Raw genomic sequence first — 18478 nt, 5'->3', positions numbered from 1 at the left:
CAAATCAAATTGTCCAATTTACTAACATGATTGTTTTATTAAGTTCTTTTCAAAATATCACTGAGAAATATATAGTTCTTGGAAAGGCAATGCATGAACTTTTTGTCTGCACTTTTGTGTGGAGGTCTTGGTGATAGCAGTCTCAATATTGTGTGAAAGTTATACCATAACATTGTACTATAAAGGCTATAAATGGATTCTGTGGCTGAGAACAACTAAATGTGCAATGGCATTATCAGGTAGAACTAACTTTGTATAGCATGGGGATACACATAATTCAAGTTTATTTTCTAACCAAATGTCACTTATGTTCATGATTGATATGAGTGAGGGATTATATCAAAAGTTTTTAAAAACAGTTACCGCTTCACTCCAGTCATGACAATTACACCCCATTAATTCTTGAAGGTAGAATCCATGTCAAGGCTTGAATAAGTGCATTTTATAAATGTTATATTGCGTTTTCTCGTACCGTCTTCAGTAGACTTTCTCCTGGGAAACTTCAACTTGGTTTTAGGAAAAAAAGAAAGGAATGGAAGTAATTTTATCTTTGCAATGTCTATCAGTCAATTTGGTATATACATAGAGAGCCTTTTGGAAGGTGATTTTATGACTTCTAACTTCTACATAACCTGGTAGCTATTAAAATTGTAAACAGGATAAAATTCAAAACCTTAAGCTTTTTTTTTTGCAGGTATTTATTTGCATCTTGAACAGACATTAATGTCAAGCTGATGTGAATTTTCCTTCCAAGTTTTCGATAGGTCAAAACCAATGTGCTTAGAGAAGGTTTTGACTTAAGAAAATTGATATTCAAATCATCTCAGAGGTCCAGGACCAAATATCAACCTCAGTAAAGTTATGTCAATGCATGTTTCTATAGGCATTTGGAATCTGCTTGAATTTTTCAGGACTTATCAACACAGGCTTTTGCAGTGTGGTTTGCTGTCATCAGCACAAACTCAATCCAGGTTTATCTTCCTGCCCTTAATTTTTCTAAAAGTATTGGCCGCAGCATTTCTTTGTATGAGAATGGGTCACAAGTGGGAATTTCTACTGTGGAGATTTTTTTTCCCCAACTGTCAGCTGTTTGTGGCTTTAGTGACAATGCTCTTTCATCACAGTAAATACAGAGCTCGTCTACCAAATTAGAAGAGACATAAACCTGCTCTAACAATGTTTTTGAAAATTGCTGTGGAATGTGTGGTGTGGCCTGTGGCAAAGCCACATGAAGACAAGGCAGTGCGGCTACTCATCAGAGTGTGAGCTGACAGTGGGATCACTCACTGGCTTGCTAGCCTTCTTTGCAGAACCCTCTGCTTATTTATTCAGGAAGCACTTCCATTCTTGCGCCTTGCCCTCGGGGCCCTCATTCCATACCCTCGAAGCTTGCAAAAGCAGGACACACGTCTTTTCTATTTTTTTCCCCTTCAAGCCTTTATTGAAGAGCAATGATCCATAATGGATTTAGATCTTGTTGAAAGCAGCCACATCCGTGAACTGCAAATAGTCCTCAAAAACAATGATCGACTCCTCCAGCATAATTTTTTCAACTTCATCATCAAAAATATGGAATGTTTCATGAATTTGCATGTCATCCTTGTACAGGGACCATGCTAATCTTCTCGGTATCTTTCCAGTTTTACTATATGTGCTGCCAAAGCAAGCACGGAGACACACGGATTAACACAGCAGTCAGGTGTTTGTTCAGAAGGCGAGGCAGAGTCCAAGCATTAAGAAGAGGTTTGGGAGGAATGTATTTTCCTAACAAAGGATGACTTGCCGTAGACAGCCACATAGAATCAAAAAAAAATCAGCCTGATTGATTGTTACCAAATCAAAGAAATTGCCTTTTTTATGACCTTTGTTCTAAGTTTTCTGTTTCTAAAAAGACAGCACAGCATAAGACTGTAAATTCAAAGAAATAGAAGTCAGAATTTAGAAGTGTATTTCTACACATTCAGCATTTCCAGCAAAAATGTATGTCTCCAATGAAAACAAGTAAAGTTCTAAATATGAACACAGATTTCAATAAAAAATGATATAGAAGAATATAACAACATAAGTACCAAACCACTCTGTGTTCAATGCTCTGGATGTTTAGAATATCTCTACTCCTCTTCTTAAAGAGTTGCTTTGTTCTTGGGTTTAGGTTAAAAGTAAGTGAAATATTTGATACATATTTTTCAATTGAGTCTTTAAATATTAGTTTATCATGAATATTACCTTTTTTTAAAAAAGATAATATAACTAGGAAAGTGCTAGAAGTTGTTCACATTGTTGGTGGTAATGCAGGGACTGTGTACACCACAGACATTAACATAGTACTGCCACAACTATGGTTACTCAAAACCAATAAATCAATATTTAAAAACAATAATTTGCTATTAGAAGAAAATTTTATTAGATAAACTGCCAAAAAACATATACCCAAGGGATTTTCCCTTTGTCTGATATATAGTTATGGGTTTCAAGTCCTTGGATAAAATCTCTTACATATGGTATACTTTCAAAGATAACAAAATTAATCATTTTGTTAGTAAACAGACTCATTCACAAAATGATGTTATGACATCCGCAATGATCTTCAGCCTACAATACTGCTGCCAGTGCTTCATGCTACTGGTAAGTCAGTTACTTTGAAATGGTGAGCCTCAAATTTACACAGTATGTCACATTGGTGGTCAGCAGCCACCTACGATTCTTGCTCACTGGTGAAGGAGAACATTGAACTGCAAAGCCTTTGTTGCTTCTTCCCTCTGTCTTTTCCATATCTGGATGCCTGTGACACCCCAGGAGGTGGGGTAGACTCTGAAAAGAATTCCCACCAAACAAAACAACCCACTGCAAGACCACACTGGGTGCTGCCAACCTTGTAAACAAGTGACTGACCCTGAAAGACCCTGCAGACACGCCCTAGATAAACCTGGGGCTTGTCCTTCCCTAGATTTCTCTCTGAGCAGTTCTCAAACTGGTATATGCAAACTGGGTCCTGGGCATCTAGTCAACAGGCAGAATTTGAGAGGAGCCTGAGATGAGGCAATTTTAACATGTTTCTAAGTGATGTTGATACTGTTAGCTTAGGGGTCACACTGTGTTAGCATTCATTTTTGCTCAGTGAGTGTGTGTGTGTGTGTGTGTGTTTTGACTGTGTTCATTAATTATCCTGTTATCAAGGGGAGAGTAAGGGAGTAAGTATATAAAGAAAATTGGTGGATTTTACTCCTTCCTTGTCTCACTTTGCATTGCAGGCTATTTATATGAAGACAAACTAAAACTAATGATAAGTGAAAAAACATAGTAGTATTCAAAAATCACCCAACTTTGTGGGAGTATATACATAGGATTTTTATTTTTCACTCAGTTGTCCATTTTATCATAAATTTCTTTATTCCACCAAAGTGATCACTTTACCACTTACACACAAATGTATAAGACAACACACAGGAAATTCTATGTAAAAAAGGAGTAGTAGGTGATATTTGGTGCATACATAATTTCTATTCCACTGTAACCTTCTGGTCCTACTTTTATTTCTTCTACAATTTCCCTTTGAGTTCCTCTGAGTCCACAAAGTTTTACTTGCATAGAACTCTGGTAGTGTCCCAGAGAGAATTAAATGGGATTCAGATCTATGACCTTGATCTCATTAGCTCTCTTCTCTGTTCAGTTCAACTAACAACCCATGCATTTGTAGCTACTTAGACTAAAGGAGATAGATGTCTTTCCTTGTTTCTTCAGCTACTGAAGATGTTTCAAATGGTCCCACTAGACTATTGAGATGCATTTGCTTAGAGAATCTGCCAGGTTATCCCAGACCTTACAATTTATCAAGACACTCTGCCATACTCTGTCCTTACCCTCGACCTACAGAGACTGGAAGGGAAATATCCCTAGTAAGCTATGTAATGAGGGATTGAAATCTTGGAGGGTCATGGGACATCCTGGAAATATCTTTGTCAAATGTAAACAGTTGGGGCTCTTCCCTTGGTTGGTGTCAACTGCAGGAAAAATCACTAAAAGACAGAGGAGTATAGCCAGACCATACTATTTTTTTTTTCTACCAAACAATTCAAGTGCAGCAGGATGTAAAAGATATTAGACAAAGGAAGTTTCAGTTGCTTTCTACAGTTAGCCTTCTGTTAGACAAATGGTTTAGGCAATCTGGACAACATCCTTCTTCAAGGTTACCACAATGCCAGGGCTATTTTTTAGGGTTTAAATAGGAAGGTGCTTAATCATTCAGATCAAAAATCTTGGATTCACTACTTTTTAAAGTTCTTAGAACTTAGAGTTTCTGGCTTTCATTTTTGTTTTTTATTTTCAGTTGCATTATATTTAACGTTTTGTTTTAATTGAATCACTGTGAGATGCAAAGTTTCTAAGCTGTTCATGGTTTAGGTTTCAGTCATACAATGTGTGACTGAAACACCCATTCTTTCACCTTTTATATAGAAATCCTTGGCCAGAGTAATGGCACTGTGAATGAATTCCACTGTAATCAGTATTTTGTCCTTCCTTCCTTCCTTCCTTCCTTCCTTCCTTCCTTCCTTCCTTCCTTCCTTCCTTCCTTCCTTCCTTCCCTCCCGTCTTTCATTCTCTCTGCCTGCCTGCTTTCTTTCTTTCTTTCTTTCTTTCTTTCTTTCTTTCTTTCTTTCTTTCTTTCTTTCTTTCTTTCTTCTCTCTCTCTCTCTCTCTCTCTCTCTCTTTCTTTCTTTCTTTCTTTCTTTCTTTCTTCTCTCCTTCTTTCCTCCTGCCCTTTCTCCCTCCTCTCTCCCTCCCACCCCTCCCTCCTCACTTACTTCCTCTTTCCCTCCCTTCCTTCCTTCTTCCCTCCCTCCCTACCTCCCTGCTTTCCTTCCTTCTTCCCTTTCTCTCTTTCTTGTTGCCACATCCATCAATGTTCAGCCTGATGAGGCTTGAGCCTGACAGTGCCAGGGGCAGTCAGGACCACCCTGGCAATGTTCAGGGGGGCATGCAATGCCCCCTGAATAGAACTCAGGGTTTGCATATGCCAGGCATGTGTTCTAAAACTAGAACCATCTCCTGGACCCTTTATTCTCTTATTTCCCCTCATGCTGCTTGGCCTTCCCAATCCAACTTACCCGATAGAGCTGAGTATTTATTTTGCAAAAGAACACAAAATTGAACATTCGACTTGTCATCATCTGCATGTGGAGATATTTGATGCAGAACAGACTTCTAAAATGTAGTAAATAGTCTTGATTAAAATGGAAAACTCTTAAATAATAAGAGATAAAAAATTAATTGAAATGTCTTAAGTAATGCAAGTCAACCAAAACAGCTCTTCTATTGCTATTCTCATTTCTCTTTGCTACATCCCCTGAAGAGTATATAGATTCTTAGGAGCACAATTGGTGATCTGAATGCCTCCCACCTCAAACATTGAACCCCTCATTCTATGTAAGGGTGTGATTAAGATCAGTGGCTCACACTGATGGCTGGTCTTCTCGAAGTGCCTCTATCTGGCCATTCTCCTTTGGAGATGAACCCCATTCATGTCTCTCAACCAGGGCTTCTCAGCCACACTCCTATTGATATTTGTGATGAAATTGTCACTGCTTGGTGACTGTTCTTTGGTAGAATTTTCTTCAGAGTTCCTTGCCTATATCTCCGCATGCCCATGGAATCTCTCCTGGTTGTTTACTGTTTGTTGTTGTTGTTGTTGTTGTTGTTGTTGTTGTTGTTGTGCTGGGGATAAAACCCTGGGGTCTCACACATTCCAGGCAAGTTTTTTGTTGCTGATCTACATCTTTGACCTAAGAATTTACCCTAGTAAGTACCAAAAATTTCCTCTGTCAGCAAATGATCCAGATAAAACTCCCCGTGGCGTACGCAATATGCCAAATACCAGTAACAATTATGGGTCTCATTCTCCTAGAGCCTTGAACATAGCACTTTCTTAAAAATCTCAGGGCTAGGATGAAGGAGACATTACTGGGGCCTGCTCGAGGCAATCGATGAATAACAGGATGGCCGTGATCGTCGTGATCGTGATCAAATGATCCAAGGGTGTATCTTTGTTCTCAGTTGAGAATCTCTGCTTAGTTTCTTCTCACTCACAAGTTCAAACCTCACTTATATTCTAAACTTACACTTTGATCACATTCATTAGTCCTTGATGAATTTTTCATTATCTTTATATAAAAATGCAATGGGGGTCAGGATATCAGAGGCACATATCTATGACAAACACAAAAGACCAAGGAGGATAGCATGCAGAAAAGTGACTCAGTTACCAATACTCTGATTTAGTACCCCGAAAGTTGTAGTGAGCATATCTTAAAAATGTTCACAGGAAAAAGATCCCAATTGTATCTGAGAAAGGATAGCAACTGGACTTATCTCAGCCTGTACAAATATTGACTCACACTATTATACACCTGAAACCCATATATAAACTCCCCTGACACTTCAATAAAAAAATGCAGTGACCTAAGCCAGAATTTCTCAACCATGGACTATATTTCCCCTCCCCAGGGGTCTCCCAGGATATTTCAAGGATGTCATAGATAAGAATTGTGTAAATGGGGGTCCCCCTGGTATGAGCAAATGGAGACTATTGACAGGATGAGGAATACAGGAATGAAACAAGGTTAAAAGGGGGCCATGGTCAGAGAAAGGTTGAGAAATACTGACCTCAACAATGCATACTTGGTGGAGGGGAGAGACAGTGAAATTCCATGGAGAATAAGAGAATCAGGTACCAGAGTTGTTTCTCTCTTAAGTCACTTCTCTCTTCTTTGGGAATTACCACTCAAAGTAATTGTCTTTCCTGATTGTTTTGTCATCTTATGATTGGGAAATATCCTCATTATTTTCATTGCTTTTCTTTGCTCACTAATCAGATTGAGTATGTTTTCATATGCTCTGTGTTCGTTCTTCTTTTATTGCTTGCTAGAATTTTTAGCTTACTTTACAAAATTCACTAATTTTATACAAATTTGACTGAAAATGCACATTATATTTTAATTACAAATCACTTGCTATGAATATTGAAAAATTCCTCCCAGGATATAAACTATGTTGCTGTATATCAGATTTTTACATAGTTGAACTTTTCATTTATGACAATTGGATTTTGTACATTATTTAGAAGGTCTTTCACTAATGAGATAATAAATTATCTTAAAATATCCTCTTTTAGAGATGCTTTTCTATTTCCCCTAATTAACTAATTAGTAAGTGAACATTAGAGGTTTAGCTCTCGACCCCCTCTATGCCAAATGAGTAGTTTTGTCTGTCAGTTTGTTCTAATTTAAACTGCAGGAACAAACAATCCCAGACCTCAGTGGCTAACAACTTCTCAGGTTAGCTAAATCTCTGCTATGTGCCTTTTTAATTCTAGAACCTAAAGCTCAGATTTTATCTGTGACATGGCAACAGAGAAAGCAGGAGAGCAGTCTGGCTCTAAATCTTGTCCTTAGATGTGGTAAATCATTTCCACTCCCATTCATCGGAATGTGGTTCCTCTAATCAACCTGGTCAGCATCCGTGAGAATTATCCTCCTCCCTCAGAGACTAGCCTGGTAGGAATGAGATCAGAGCAGAAGGAGTAGTGAATATCTCAGTGATAATGTAATCTTGCACAAGAGCCAGTTCTAAAACCATTAATAGAATATTTCCCCTACTTTATTCTGATTTGCTGAACCACCTATCTGGAATTGGCTCATGTCATTTTGTATTAATATCATTCACCCTTTCATGAGTATATTCTCTCTTTCTCACTAAGTTATCTAAGTCTAGGGATAGTTTCTCTTTTGGATGATCTTTTGTATTTATAGCGTTAGGGAAGTTGGAGACAGTTCAAATAATCATTACCAGGGCAATGAGTAAGTAAATACTGATGAGGCACAATTAACTCAGTTTGCTGAGCAGTTAGGCAGTATAGTTTGGATATACACATTTTTTAATGCAGTAAAATGATATTTGAATTCTGAAAATCTCATGGTCAGCACAATCATGCCCTACAATTAAGGAGCTTATGGAAAAAAACAAGGTTGGGTTAGGTCATGCAAAGTTATTCACTATCATTATAAAAAATACAGCAAAGTGCAACTATTATTCTAATAGATGCATTATCAGTTAAAAAGAAACATTAGATTACTAATGCAGAAAGTAATTTTACAGTGAATATAGGTTTTACCATTATGCTGTAAATGTAGATCAAAGGGAGTATAAAGATTTTATCCTGATGGGTCTGGAGAGAACAATGAAACACACAAAGATAGAAGAAAAGCAAAATATAAAGGTTATAAGAGGGGCATTGACGGTTAAACCCAGACAGGAGGCTGTGGTTCAAAGGGGCAGATGAGTTGGGCCATAGTCCTCTATGCTTGTTTTATGCAACAGGATGTCTGTGAGTTGTGATCAACAACTCTTATTTGGTGTTTATAAGTATCAGAAACCTGAAAAAAATAGCTTATGAAGCATCATAATTTGTTTGTTATCCTGAATCATTTCCTACCCTACTGTTTGTATATGAGCTAATCTGCATTATAGTGACACACTGTACATTCAGCACCATAGATTTTTAAACAAAATGCTGAGATGAAAAGGTAGGCAACAGCAGGAAATTTATGGCATGACATTCCTCATGTAAATGATCAAACAGGGAACCCCCTATTTTTACAAAGACATGCAGATTTAAGGCTCAACTGAAAACACAGTAGTGCATGTGGGTGTCTTCTGGGAGGGAGTGGAACTGAGTCGAGGGCACAGGAGAACAAAAGCCAAGGGAAAACACAAAAGAAATGTCAACAGTGGAGGCAGCTGAGGTGCTGTGTACATGCCACTGACTCAGCCTGAGAGCAAGGTCACCAGGACGTGTGTGTGTCATCAAGGACACACTGAGGAAGGTCACTGCACTGTGAGTTGGCCAAAGTGCTAATTTTTGTTTGGGGGCACGCCTAGCCATGCTCAAGGCTTATGCCTGACTCTTGTTCTCAGGGGTCACTCCTGAGGGGTGTTCAGGGGGGTTATTTACATCAACTGTGCTCAGGACTAATGCCTTACCTTCTGTGCTATCTTTCTGGCCCCACTGTCAGGAGTTTTTGAGTCTACTTAAATCAGTTCTGAATTTCATCTTGGTGTGCTAGGTTTCTTCTTCCAATCCTTAAAATCATAGTGAAAAGGGCTTAGATCTCCGGGGTGACATCAGGAGGGGGGGTGACATGCCAAGCCTCTACCCTGTAGAAGTCGTAGCAGTCACATCCTCACCCCACCATCTGCTGCCATGCCTATGGTTGAACTTCACTGCCAATCTGCCAACCTGCTGAAAATTTCATGCACACCCATTTTTTTGTGTGTTCTTTCTTTTTTCTTTTTTGGTGGAAAACTCCAGGCTTTCTTGGAGTGGGGGTATACAACTTGCCCCTGCATGCCCATATTTCCAGAAGTCCCCAGCAACCAGATTCACATTCCGCCACTTCTGCCACGGAAACCACATCTCAGTTAAGTATTCTGGATTTTCTGGAGCATGCAGTCACAAACATGGCTGCACAGCATTCTAAAGTCTACAGTACTAACATGCCAGCTGGAGCACATCTGTTTGGATGGAAATGTCACGTAGAAGCCAACTATGGTTGATTGACAGAAACATTAGTACAGAAGGCTCAACTAGCAACAGAAGCTCAGTAAAACCTCCGACAAGGACGTAATGACCACATGGTGAGATATAACAATTTTCACAAATTTTCTTCTACTGAAGTATTTTTGGATAATTCCAGTACCCATTTAGCGGTAACAAGCAATATAAAATAAATTACTTTGAGCCTCGTATAAGGGCAGGTCTGGGGTGTCGTTGGGAAAATGGGGACAATGGTGGAGGGAAGGTCACAGTGGTGGTGGGATTGAGGTTGGAATATTGAATGCCTATAACAAATATTAAGAGCAACAGCTTTGTAAACTATGGTGTTTAAATAAAGTGGAAATAATTGTGAAGAATTTTATCTTTTGGAGAAGTTTAATTTCATGTGACCAGGAATGGGGTAGGGTTTTGGAGACCAAGGTCAACATAGTGGGAATTTGTGAAATTGCTCTAGGTACAAGCTGTTCTCTTCTTAGGGTAACTGAGCACACAGTGTCCGCCTACCAGTTCAAATCCACCTTTAGCAAAAGGGCCAAGCAAACAGATCTGATATCCTCTCTGGGACATCACCCCTCTAAAGGCATTGCTTTTGGGAATCTATGTGATCCCAACTAGATGATTAGCTGAGAAGGTTTTATTGTTGGCTGAGAAAGATATCTATCAACTCACACCCCGCTTTGGGCCCCTATCTATGCTTTGCTTTCTTATTTATCTCCTCTCCTTTGCCTTCCATCTTTTATTTAGGCCACAGATAGATTCTAATTCCCCTCATTCTGTCAACCTTCCTCCTGACTATGACTTCCTATCCCAGGAAAATCGGCTTCACTCTGCTTCTCATAATAAATCTTTTAAAAGAACTTTTTTTAGAATACAGAAGTCTGTTGTCTGTCTTTGTTCATGCCCCTCTTCCCCCACTGTATCTTGTGCAGTTTGTGACTAATATGCATGTGAAAACACTGGATGGTAGAAGCAACAGGCGTCACTCTCACTTTTACTTTCATTCACTCCCTAAAATGTCCCATCTTTTACATGTTGAAGTAGCATTGCATTATGCCGCCTTCAGCATCCGATTTACACCTTTATATGAGTTGCCCATCTCTCAACCCTCTTCTCTTCTAGTGCTCATTAATGTGGTCTAGCCATCTAAAAGTTTATTTAAGTAGTTTTAATTTTTTATGTATTGCATATCAATGACATTTTATGACATTTGTCTTTTTCCATCTGGCTTATTTGACTAAGGTTTTTCATATTGCAAAGGTCAAAATTTCATCTTCTCATAGCCTGGTACTCTTCCACTGGATTTTCATACCATGTTGTCTTGATCCATTAACTGTCGATGGGAAGTGAGTTTGTTTCCAACTTTTAGCTATTTTGATAACAAGGGGATGTCTTTATTGCTTTGTGTTTGACTTTTTTATTATTTAAGAAAAGAAAGGAAGATTTTATATTTTTAATTTTAATCGTAATTTATATGCTACTTTTCGAATGGTGGTAGCAATTCCATCAAACTTTTACTCCAAACACAAAGAAAATAACTTATTTACTATCTCTAACTTTCTATCTCTCAAACTCTTTTATTTTTTAGACCAAATTCTTAGATATTTTTATATCTAATTTACAGGTATTTTTATAGATATTCTTACATATGAACTATCTTTTTCACCTACATATTCTAAAATTGTTCTCTGTCCTACCCCCAACAAAATTACTTGCTGTTTCTCTCAACTTTCAGTCTATGATCTCAGAACCCTCCATCTTGTCTGCCAAATGGAAAGGCAAGTCTTTGGAAATTCAGACTTTTTCCTCCTGTTCCTTTACTTCTCATTCAAGGTCACTTGTCCACTGGATTTAAAAACTTATTCTCCTGGTCTGGCTCTATTCTCCAATCATACTGCTGTCAACTTTGAACAATATTTTGGCATTTCCTATTTGGAATTAACTCCCCATGCTAAAATTATTTCCTTAAAACACAAATATGCTCCATCACTAGCCCCTATCTTTTCCCAAAATCCCTATACTATATTTATATATTTATATATTTATACTAGTCACTTCAGAGGACTTTGCAATTTACCCTTCCTTATTCTTCAAATTAATTTTTTTGTCTTTTCTCAGTATATTTTTATTTTTCATATCACCTTTCAAACAACTCTGGTTTGGGACCATATTTCTTCATGAACTTTAAGGTTTTTAAGTGTTTTATCAAGAAAAATCAATTCTATATTAGATATAAAATGTGTAAGATTATCAGAATAAAGTTCTTCTGTATTTATCTTTCTGCTTTCATAGCAGTGTTCACATCTAAGGAGAGAAGCCTGGCTTTTTTTTTTCATTTTTACTTAATACCATTTTCTCATTAACTACTTTGCATATTTGTGGAATCTAACCACATAACCACCCACTTACCCACCCACCATTGATCCATATCTATCATAAGCCCTAAAATATTCCTATAGTTTATTTTAAAAAAGTCTATAGAGTAAGGCTAATCAGAGCAATTTAAATGCAAAAAGTATAAAATTTTACACTACATTCAAAGCTACAAAATTATGTCCAGAAGATTTACAGTAGAATATTTATCAACCCAATACTGTTGGGAAACATTGAGCCCCATGCAATTTTCGTTTTGCCTTAGATCTGTGCACCTATAATAACTTTCATAGCTGGTAGACATAGCTCTTGTATATTTAGAAGTTAATGGTCAGGAGTTAGGGGTGTTTATGCTCTTTGAGGATGCTGTGCACACAGAATTCTCATGGAGACCTAACTGCACAATTTACATTTCAGAAGCAAAAGTAGCTTTGCCGATTGGGATGCCTCCACTGAGTCATGTTGGTGGAGTGTATTGCATTTTAAGATTTGCTCTTTGCTTTGAGGAAAATCCATGCAACAGGAAAATTACTCACAATATTTCTACATGTTAGAACACATCAGATAGCCCATCTTGACTACTTTACTTCTCTCTCTGAATCTTCTGTGTTCCCTGCACTTAAAAAATGAGGCAGGAAACTGATTTATAAACCTCAAGTGAGCGTTTTCAGTCCTGACAGCTTCCTTTAAAATATCACGGTCTCATCAATAAAACTGGGACCCTGATGTTAGAACAGGAATTTTAAGTAGGTTCTCACATATCATGTATTTCAATACCAATTATCCTAAGGAGACTTGTACTTAAAGTCCTCACAGAAACCTGTCGTAAATACATTTATAAGAAAAACTGACCACTTTAATATTTGCCTAGAGAGCCTAAACAAAAGAGTAGATTATTCTTTATTTTTCTTGACATTAACATCTCAATTCATGAACTTAAATTTTGTTTTTTTTGTTTTTAGTTTTTTATATAGCTAGTTTGATTTAAAGTCATAATTCCCCCCTTTTATTGGTAAAGTGAATTTTTTGTGAAGAGAAATGATTAAAATAGATTTTTTGAGTAGAACAAACATTGGACAAGAATTTAAGTTTTTTTAGATGGACCGGATATAGTAAAGATAACAATAACAATATCTCGCATGCAGCCATCGAGTTTTATGCCAGCACCATATATGTCCCCTCAAGCACAGCCAAGAACATTCCTTTAGCACAGAGCTAGGTGTAAACCCTGACTATAGTCAGTTGTGCCCCAAAACATTAAAAAAAGAATATTTCAGGAAAAAAGCATTGCCTTGAGCATAGAGAAGGCAACTTCCATTTAATAACTCTTTTTTACAGTCTTGGTTCACATTTCTCTTGAGCATTGACACAGGGCCAGCTCTTCAGTTTCTAAATCTGCTCAGAGAAAGTGCAGAAATCTTCCTAGGAGATCTACAGCATCTTCAAAACTGTGTCCTGGGTTGTCTGTATCGTGATCTGCCAAGAGGTAGGCAATGAAGATACATGGAGAAGACCCACTAGTGCTATCCATTCACCCCAACCCAGAAACATGTGGTTCAAACTGTTGGATACAGCCAGTATGGCTTGACTACTAATTGCCCTTATTACCTTAATAGCTGAAGAACCCTGGAATAATGCCTTTCAGTTGTAAATGAAAGATGGCTTTGATGCTGTCAAAATGAAAACTTCATTACCAAATCTCTATGAACCAGAAGATTAATTATATTTATATAGCTTTTTTTCTTAGCCAATACCTAACAAATTATTAAAGCACATGAAGTTTTGTTTAGGAAATAATTTTAGGCTATTATCTCAAACAGAGTGCTGCTAATTTTGTTGGGCCAGTTTACATGCTGATTGCTAGACTTCTTAATTCTACTTTATCTCAGCACTGGAATCAGATTAAAATCTTTAGAAAATAAAGCAAAACATTGTTTAACTGTTAGATTAATCTTCCCTGAGTCAATAAGATTGTTAATGAATAAATTCATTGCATTATATTTGATTTGACTCTATAAAAACAATATCAGAACTAATTGACAACATAATGGAAGTCTTGCAAGAATTACCTTAGTTTTTTGCCCTTTTGCATTCTTTTTGATTCAGATTTAGAATGAGGCACAGTTTGTGCATAAGCTTTAGGCCCCTAGCCCAAGTCCTGAGGTAGATCTGGGCAGCCCTTGGCTATTAAGAAATTGATTCTCCCTTGGGTAATTGGCCAAACTTGACTGCAGTGGTATCAATCGTACGCATATTATTGTACTCATTTTACTAAAGGGCACGTCACTTTTTTTTCCTCTAGGAATTTTTAGCAAGTGGTTAAAAATAACCTTTAAGAAAGGTTATTTTACTGCTAAAGCCTAGCCAAACCTTTCTGATGGAAATCTGCACCCATCATACTCAGATCTGTCAAAGTAAGTCCAGTGAGTAGTTCAGTAGACACAAGGTTGAATTCAAATGTCACCATGCCGTGTTCTGTGAAAAAGTGGCTGGCCGAGGTGACCTTTGCGTGCCAACATTCCATTCTGTACTTTGAAAGGTAGGAAAAAGCTATTCCATAAAATTATGCAGGAAGAGGGCCCAACTTGAGAGCACAGAGAGGCTTAAATTTTAATATGGAAATTGTCAGCTTTGGCCAAAAATGAAAAGAAACTAATCTTCCGAGTTTCCCTTCAGATGTTAATTTGAAACATTCCTTTGATGAGGGAATGACTGTTGATGAAGAAGCAATGATACAAAAAGTTGTTTGATTCTCTATTAAGCTCTTGTTTTTTTAAAATATATAACATGGGACTGTAGTGATAGCACAGTGGCAGGGAGTTTGTCCTGCATGCGGCTGACAGGGTTCAATTCCCAGCATCCCATATAATCCCCCGAGCACCGCCAGGAGTAACTCCTGAGTGCAGAACCAGGAGTAACTCCTGTGCATCACCGGGTGTCACCCCAAAATTAAAAAATATAAATAAAAATAAAATATGCAACGCATTCTGTAAGTTTGAATGGTGATGGTTAACTTCCCCAAAGTCAACACCTAATTTGGGAGAAAGTTAACAACTAGTCATAATAGTAAATGATGGTTAAAGTTCGGAAATATAGCAAGAAAAGAGTCTAAATGGAAACGAAAAACACTTACTTCTTTTGTCTGTTTGCTTATCTTTTGAAATCACTCCTGATGGTACTGGATTCTGGTGGTGCCCAGGTTTGTGGCATAATGTGATGCTGGGGACGGAACCTAAGGTCTCACATTTGCAAGGTACCTGCCCTGTCACTTGTGTTAGCTCTCTGATTCATGCTTGACTTTTGTCCAATTTCAGTAGAGACAAAATAGAGCTTAGCAATTTCTCATAGTACCAGCGGGGGAAAAATGGTGGTGTTCTTATTCCAAAAATAAGTACTATATGCTATTTGTGCAGTTATTTATAGTTTCTAAATGCTTGAACTGCAGAGCTAAATAATTCCTTTAACCATTGACATTGTATTTGGATTAGCCAAAACTCTTTGAAGTAGTTGTCCCTGTATAACAATAGTCATCAGTTTATTCAAATGTATTCAGTCCCACTTACTGGATTGCTGGGAACCTTTATCACTCCCTGACTCCTACCTCTTTTTGAACACAGTGTTAGGGCAAATGGTTCAACAGAGCAGTTTGTGATGTAAAAAGGAAGCCATTATCTCATGATTATTTTAATGAACTCTAAGGTACACCTGAATGTGAAGTTAGGGTCAAGATTAGAGCAGTAACAAATTCTACCAAGATTTCCTTTATAGCGATTGATTCCTCTCTTTTTCCTCGTATACCATCTTTAGGGGACATTTTATCCACTTTTTGGTTTAAGTGACCAAATACATGATCCTGATCCTGAGATAACACCTTCAGTAATGACCCTATTAAGTCTCAAGACTGTAGTCCTGAGCTGGAGAGAAAGTGCAGCCAGCAGGGAGCTTTTGTTCTATCTCTGGCACCCTGTATTGGCACCTGGGCCTGTCCATTGAATCTGGTCTAAGTCCTAAGCCCTTTCTTGGGGTGGTCCCCAATAACACAAAAATAAAACAAAAGATTATAATGCAAGTCTCCTTCCTTCAATCTCCAGTACTGTGTATCATGAAAGTCTCTTTCTCTTCCTGAAAGCCTTTTCTTCCCTTATTACCAAATTCCTTTAAATTTTGGGTCCCCAAGCAACATTCAGAAAGGTAATGTCATTATAAGATAAGTAAATTACCCTTTCTTTTCATTAGTTTCATTTTGTGAGATTTGGCTAACATTGGAATGTATCTTCTTTTTTTTTTAAATCATAATAACTATGTAATAAGTCATTGATTTTTACATTTAGATATTTTTAAAATAGAATAAATGAAGTCATGGAGATGAAAATGGTACAATTGAATTCACATATCCTGAGGTACTTGTAGGTTTGAATGCACTTTGTATTTATTTACAGTGCTTCTGTATGTGAATTATCACCATGAGAGGGGGGGTCACTATAATGATCTGAAGTAGGTATAAGGCATGGTGGTTTGGGTACAATTGGGAGGTAATTTCTGTTTGTTTATGTAAAGAAGATTGATTTCTGGGAGTCACCAAGTACTTTCCTTTCTGAAAAGGAAGCAGTAGAATAAATAAGTTTGGGAATCTCTGGTCAGACCATATTTAACACCTACCTTGATGAAAAGATGCTTTAAAAAAAATTAGCAAAAGACAATTAAAGTGGAGCATGCATTGGTAAACCATGTTTTTTTTTTTTGAGTAAAATCTTCTCTGGTTATTAATAATCTTTAAAAAAATCATTGTAAATTTTCATATCATGCAAGCTAAGAATGCCTTTTATATTTTCTTTCTTGCGGGTGGAGGAGGGATTGGCTAATGCTGATGGTACTCAGGTCAGTCCACATGCAGGACAAGCATATTAACCCCCATACTTTGTCTATGGTCACAAGGATTTTATATTTTCAAAGGCACATAGAGCAAACACATAGATGTACAATGATACACATGCATAAAGAAGAATATACAACAGATAATATAGTCCTTAAAAGTCTTAAGCATTTGTTTTTTGATCCTTTACATAATTTTTTTAAACCTATTGCAAATATAGCTAGCTTTACAACCCCTATTGCTAATCACACTTTATTATCACCTAATAATTAAATTTCCTTATGCTTCTTTTATAGACTTAAAACAATTTAGAATATTAAATTTAAAATTTTCATGTAGGAGTATGAGATCAAATTCATCAAATTAAATTTGCTCAAATTCTTTTGATTTTTTTCTCTAAAATAACTTCTATTTGCATTTTGTGTTCTAACTTTGCAGCATGAGAATAAATTAAATTTTTAGTCAATCATATTGGGACTATACTCTTGACATAGTTGTAAACATCTAAGAGAAATGATGAATACATAATTTTAATATTTCTAAGAAATCTTTAAAAAGAATTAAAAAATTTCAAAGTGAACAATGGATACCATGTATCCATTTAAAGACATTATGAACTTACTTTGTGATAGCATCACTGATAAATTTATTAATTTGTTAAATTGGCATTTAATGAATATGACATTTGTGCCAGAGATCATGCCAAGTATTTTTTGTCAAAGGCTTTAGAAACACACAAAATTTGTAATAAAGTGAGACAAATCTCTGAGTGACATGCATTAGGTTACAAAGGGAAGGAAAACAGAAATGAGGAAGCTACAAGTAACCACCTTCTTAGAGAGTATTCCAATGATTCTTAAGCCAAGTCTTAAAGAAGATGTAGTTACCAGAGAGAGAGAAGAGTAGGGAAACAGGATCTGGCATTAGTGGAGAGAGTGACATGAAGAGTTCTTCATGGTACAGGCATGTGAGTCAGAAGACTGTGGTGAAGACCAAATCAGCGCCTGTGATATTTGAAAACAAACACGCAGTAAGAGGACAAGGAGGGCATGAGGCTACTGACCACAGATGCGTCACTTGACCATGGAAAGGGTTAAAGTTTATGTATGACTACAAAATAATCACTGGGGTGTGACCATTGCAATCATTATAGAGGTGTGCATATTATTGAGGTGTACATATTAAAATCAGGTGCACCATTCTCAGTAGAAGAGAAAAAAGAGGATTTGGGAGAAAGAGTATGATATTGGACACTATTATAACACATGCGGCAAGAAATCAGAATCCAAGCTTATAGAATATTTGAAAAGGGATAGGATTGGGATATTGGGAGGATAAAATTAATAGTACCTAGCAAAAGTTAGTAGAATTTTTTTTTTGTTTGGAGGCCATACCCAGAAGTGTTTAGGCCTTATTCATGGCTCTATGCTCAGAGGTCACATCTGGCTATTCTCAGGGTATCGGGGATCAAACCCAGGCTGGCTGCATGCATGGAAGGCAAGTGTATTAATCAATGGGTGCTCTGAATTTAGCAACAAATTTGACTGAGGTACTGAAAATAAATGAAGAACCAAGTATAATCTTTAGAGGTCTAGGTAACATTCCAGGTGAATGATTAAGGTAAA

The 18478-nt window shown here is 37.1% G+C and overlaps 1 non-coding gene across 1 annotated transcript; it reads right to left on the bottom strand.

The window, feature by feature from the left end:
- Window positions 1-1563: 1563 nt before the first annotated feature.
- Window positions 1564-1670, bottom strand: LOC130019453 (U6 spliceosomal RNA). Its single transcript, XR_008791782.1, has one exon. It is a non-coding gene; the product is annotated as a U6 spliceosomal RNA (small nuclear RNA).
- Window positions 1671-18478: the final 16808 nt, after the last annotated feature.

The sequence above is a fragment of the Sorex fumeus genome, unplaced genomic scaffold (genome assembly GCF_029834395.1).
Source record: "Sorex fumeus unplaced genomic scaffold, SorFum_2.1 ptg000008l, whole genome shotgun sequence".
NCBI lineage: Eukaryota > Metazoa > Chordata > Mammalia > Eulipotyphla > Soricidae > Sorex > Sorex fumeus.
The sequence above is the reverse complement of the archived record's forward strand: the minus strand, read 5'-3'. Positions and strand labels throughout refer to the sequence as shown.